This window comes from Momordica charantia (genome assembly GCF_013281855.1).
Source record: "Momordica charantia cultivar OHB3-1 chromosome 6 unlocalized genomic scaffold, Mcharantia_2.0 BLBB01000006.1, whole genome shotgun sequence".
In the NCBI taxonomy this organism is placed as follows: Eukaryota; Viridiplantae; Streptophyta; class Magnoliopsida; order Cucurbitales; family Cucurbitaceae; genus Momordica; species Momordica charantia.
In genome coordinates, this window is record NW_028275164.1 from 32,195,498 (window position 1) to 32,201,497 (window position 6,000).

The 6,000-nt window shown below is 31.4% G+C and overlaps 1 pseudogene; it reads left to right on the forward strand.

Moving 5' to 3' along the window:
* The first annotated feature begins 2,521 nt into the window (after nt 1–2,521).
* LOC111025942 (ethylene-responsive transcription factor ERF027 pseudogene) lies at nt 2,522–3,882 on the forward strand (annotated as a pseudogene).
* The last annotated feature ends 2,118 nt before the right edge of the window (nt 3,883–6,000 follow it).

A 6,000-nucleotide genomic window follows, 5' to 3' on the forward strand; every position in this document is an offset into this window, starting at 1 on the left:
TTTGTAAGGAAAAAAAAAGTTGGTGCTTATTGTGGCCAAAATTCAGCCACACATAAACTGTGATTTTATTTATTTTTTAAGTCATGCGTACCAAGTATATGGACTTTAATTCCACACTTACTACAATTATACAATAAAATATTTAACGACATGCCAATGTCTTTAAATTAACGAATTTTTTTAAGTACAATTCAATAGTCTATCAATATTAATAAAATATAAAAAAGAAATCATCAATATAAGCACAAACATTATTTAATATTTACAACATAGTTAAAAAGTGTAGAAAACTTCAAAGTAATTTTATAAGCTTTTTGGTTTCTCGAGTATTCAATCATAATTGATATTTTATCAAAATATATATGTTGACATTTTTTATAAACTTGAAATTTCTATACTAAATCTAGAGATTTTAATTTTTGTACCCTAAATCTTTTTCTATTTTATATTTTTTTTAAATCGAGAACATATTTTATTTTTCAAATAACTTTTATATATATAAACCTAGATTGATTGAACTTTGAAGCCAATAATTCAAGAAAGAACCAATCAAGAAGAGAAGTTTATCTTTAAAATTTATCAAAAGTCATGTCGTTTGAAAAAGTAAGTGGTCAATTAAAGCTTCCACTAATTCTTATTAATTAGGAAACATAATATGAACTTAGATTCTAAAAACGAAAGGAAGATTCAAGAAGGGAACAGAACCATGTGGTTTTGTGTAGCATTTAAGACCGTATTGTGCCTCATGCCCCATTAGCCCAAACCAAAAAAAAATGTTAAATTATATATATAAATGTTTAGTCTCTATATCTAACAAATCTCTAAATCTACAAAGAAGTATCCATTTTTAATTAGGAATTTAATAGGTCATGATTTTGCAAATTATGTCTATAATCTATTCGGTATTTTAAATTAAAGAAACATTAGGCATAAAACTGAATTTTGTCCATAAATTTTCAATTTTATATTTAATATATACGTAAATTAAAAAAAATATTGAGTAGGCAAAAGATTTATTAAAACACAAAATTAAAAGTTCAGATATTTATTAGACGTTTTTTAAAATACAGAAGTCTATTTAGATACCGACTCAAGAATCTATTACACTATTGAGAACTACATCATCGATGCAAACTTAAAGTTTAGGTAGGAAAGTTATAATTTAACCGGAAAAAAAAAGGCAATTTGTTGGCATATTAATAATCAGCCCCCAACCCACATGGGGGCTTCCAATTTAGTGGAGGCCGGTGGGTCGCCGCCGGTGAAAATCCTACCGGCCGGCCATCTTATGGCTGTGGTTATTCATGGAAAAGATCGAACCCACTTTAAAAACAATGAACAAATCCAAATGATTTTGATTTTCTCTTCCATTTTTCGTTTGGCTTTGTTTGTTTTTTTTTTTTTTTTTGGGAGCACGCCATTGAATGGAATGGCCTACTCTCTTTTGTGGAATATTTTGTATTAGGTGTATCTGGTGTTTTGTGTTTGTTATTTGGATAGTGAAGAAGCAAAATTCTTTTCAAATTACTTTATAATGATGTAGATTAGAGTAGTATTCAAAATAATAATAATAATAATACTAAAAGAAAAATAAAGATAAAGATATAATTAAATTAGAGTCTATATATTAGGTTAACATTTCTCTCAGCTATTAATGGTAAGCTTAAATAATGGAGCTATTAATGGTAAGCTTATCTCATTTAAGAAAGGAAATTACAATTTTTTATGCTTGTTTTAAGATCGTGGTCATAATTGCTTCAAGAAAAAACATCATGGTATAAAATATATAATTCAATATTGGTTATGCCAAACATGAGTTTAACTCATTGAGTAAGGCATAGGCATGTGGTTCTTTCTTTAGAGATCGAAGGCTAAATCCTCAATCCCCATATTTATTGTACTAATTAAAAAAAATCTAAAACTAATTATTTTCTGCTAACTTCAAATCAAAAGGTTTTGGATTCGAATCTCTATCTCTATTTGTTACAATACTAAAATAAATTGAATATTTTCCGTTGTATTTCATTGTTTAATATTGATTAAACTCAAATGCACCATTTTTTTAGTAGTTATTATCGTTAAAGGGTTTCTTTTAGAAACATTATTCTTATTTCTGCCTTATTATTTTTTATATATACTTAGTAAAGTGTTTTTAGTAGAAACCCATCAACAAAATTTTGGAAAGTATTTTTCCTTTTCCTTTTTTTTTTCCGTTTTTTTAATGGGATAAAGTTACCCAAAAAAAATAATGTTTGAAAATAAAAATACGCATAAAAAGTGACTACAAAAGGGTTTAAAATCATGAATAATCTTAATTTCTAAAAAAACATCAAAAGTTAAAACTCATGAATCGTACATAGTTTCCTCATCTCAAAATACAACCCATTTAAATCAAACACATAACCCACGTCAAGGAGACACCAAAGAAATCAAGCCCCAAGTCCAAAAATAAAAACTTTAAACAATTTTAAGTACACTTCCAACGAATTTTGATCTTCCCAAATATAGCTACAAAGTCCAAGTGTGAAATTATGGATAGGGAAAGAAAGAGAGAGAAATTTGTGGCCATATGAATATCCCAAATGGAGGGCAGCCGTATAAAACAGCTAATTGCAAGCTACAACCAAAAGCTCTAAGCCCTAAAGCGTGTTATATCCTAACTCAAAATTCAAAACCCATCAAAAATTTCTCAATCCCACAGCTTTCAACTCTCTCCTTAAACCCTAAATCGCTGGCCAACTTGAATTTCCTTCCAATTTTTTTTCAGTGCCCACGAATTCCCCACGCTTTCTTTTCTATTTCTCACACTCCCTTGCACACGCTATCACTTGCTCTTAAATATATGCCATCAAATCCCTCTCTCTCTTAATTCTCTACCAAATTCTCCCTCTCTTTGTATATTTATATGGCTGACCAAAAGCTTCCAATTAATGACAGCCAAATGGACCAATCCCCTCATCAGCCAGCTCCTCCATCGCACCCCATTGACCCTTCCCCTCCTGTCCCCACATCCCAATTTCCAAAATCCAAAGAGCCTAATTCTTCTTCATCGTCCATGGCTTCCTCTATCTCCACCAAGAAGCATGCTTTGTATAGAGGAATCCGGTGTCGGAGCGGCAAATGGGTGTCCGAGATCCGTGAGCCCCGTAAGACTACTCGCATATGGCTCGGCACATTCCCTACCCCGGAGATGGCTGCTGCTGCTTACGACGTTGCCGCTCTCGCCCTCCGAGGCGGCGACGCTGTCCTCAACTTTCCTGCTTCTATTGGATCCTACCCTATTCCTCCTTCTACCTCGCCGGTGGATATACGTACTGCTGCCTCTGCTGCTGCCGCTATCGCTGCCAATAATGCGTTGAAGAAGGGGGAGGCCGTGGGGCAATCCGCCGGTGGTGGTAGTGTTGAAGATACGACGACGACCGTTGCTACCGATAGTACTACGACGTCGCCAGAGTTTGTGGATGAGGAGGAACTCTTTGGGATGCCGAGTTTGCTGGCGGACATGGCGGAGGGGATGATGGTGTCGCCGCCGAATGAGCGCCGTTCGATGACTCGATGGAGAATTCTGATGGAACGGAAAGTTTATGGAGCTACTTCTGATAAATTGAAGTAATCAACTACGAGTTGTGATTAAGAAGACGCGAGTTAGGTGAAAAAGAAAATGAAGAAAAGGAAAGAAAAGGGCTGGCTAGGCTTGAAAAAGGCAAGCTCTTCGGCCGCTGTAGCTTAGACTTGATGAAAATTCTAGTATACCTCTTTTTGTCCATTGATTTTACCCTCAATTTCTTCTATGATTGTAATTTAAAGAGTGAAAAGAGGCACAAAATTCAATGTGTTTTAAAATTTACTATTATAGTGAACATCAGCATACTTAATGAAAAACATTAGAATTTTTATGTTCTAGAAAAGAAAAGGCATAGACCACTGTTTAGGTGATGTTATATCAGCATCCATCTATTGATCAACACTAAAAATTTGATAACTTCTTATTTCTTTGAAATACAGAAAATGCCTTGTTTTATGCCTTTTTCTTTCCTACTTATACAAAAATTGGCCTTGACTAGTAAATATCTTCAAGTTTTTTTTTTCTCTTTTTTAGAAATCAACCCAAACCTAACTCATTGTTTAGGCAGAAATCTCTAATAGACACCTAAAAGATAAAAAGATAAAAGGATCACTGACATAGAGGTAGAGATTTGAACCTACAATTTTAGAAAAAATAGAAATATTTTAACTATTGAATTATGTTTTTATGCAGGCTAGCTAATAGGCTTAAAAGGTAAAATGTTTGTATGAGATTGTTTTGCAGATTTATTAATAAAAATAATATTTAGATTTTATTTGAATTCTGTAATCCAAGAAGTAAATCTTAAAGGTAATATTTACATATTTTAAATCCGCAGTCATATATTAAATAATAAGTGGACACATAAAATAAACTCTATTTTTCATTAAATTTCTCCCCAGCCCTCTATAAACTCACCTTAAACTTTTGCAAAACAATTTGATAAGAAAGATCCATTGATTTTGGAATTATTTTTGAGGTAAAAGCGGTTTTGAGGGAATTATGTGTAATCTGTGTGTTATCAGATGTAAAGCAATATCTGAATCAAATGTTATTGCTTCTTTGGGTCCAAGAAGCACTTTTGAGATGCTTCTTGACCCCCACCCATAATATATTTTTTTCAAGGGTACCCACAATATTATTGCTACAGAACTTCATGCCCATTTTAATTTCAATCAGTCATGATAGCCCTCACAATACTTTAGCAAAAAAAGATTTCATTTTTATGTTTCAATCAGTCATGATAAATGTCTCAATTACTTATTTGGAATAATCAAAATTAAAGGCTAAAATATCTGTTTTACATAATCTACTTCAATATTTTAAAATTCAGCCTAATTATTTAAGAAATCAAAAATTCGTGAAGTATGTTGAGTCACCGAAAAGGAAGGTTCATTTTATTAGTATAAGCAGTAACTATCAATTCTTTTAAACTTTTTCTAATAATGTTTCTTATCTCAAAATATCTTTCATTTAGATATAGTACCGGTTCATCCATACACCTCTCTCCTCTGGATGTGACAATTTTATTTGTATAGTTTTAATTTTATTAAAAGATAAGCTTGTTTAGTAAGAACTTGATATTCAAGAATAATCCAATTTTGAAGATATTTTTAAAATTATAGTGCCTTTTTTTATTTCGAACAACCCATCTTGTATTCAAATTTAATCAGAGATCTTGAGTGTTCCTAGAAGGAAGTTTAATTTAAATTGGACGCACTTTTGGAATAATCTACTTATTAAAAAAAATTCATCAAAATTTGTGTTACTTGCTTTCCAGTTTTTTTTTCCTAACGTGTGGGGTATGGAGATCAAAATCACATCCTCTTAATTCAAGATATATATCTATTAGACTGAATTATGCTCGATTGGGCATTTACCCTCTAGTTTAGTGTTGAAGTTAACCCGAATTCTTATATTTTTTATTTTCTAGTACTGATGAATTCTAATTGATTTATCTGATAAAAAAAATGAGTAGAAATTAAAGAAATATATATTTGTCAACGTAAAGGTTGAAGAAATCATCCATTTTTTTTATAGAAGTTAGTGGAGGAAACATAGAGTTCGGATATTGGGTAGTTTTTTGGTTGGTGCCATGTGCCTTTTAGTTATCCCCTATTTGTTATGTTTCAAACCTAAATAAATAGTAAGTCTCAGTTTTCATATTTTCAGAATATTTATAGTACGAATTCCAACTTACCATATAAAATGGACATTAATTCTATGTTATTTGTAAATGGGCCAATATTTGATCTGAATCACTTCAAAAATAACGAGAAAAATAACTATCCCCCCTTTTATCTTTTTCGTATAAATAGTATTCTGACTTATTTCGATGATCCTAGTTTAATAATTATTAAATATCTAGTTTAATAATTATTAAATATGAGACTGTAATGATTTTTAAGTTAAAATATACCAAATACAAGTGCATC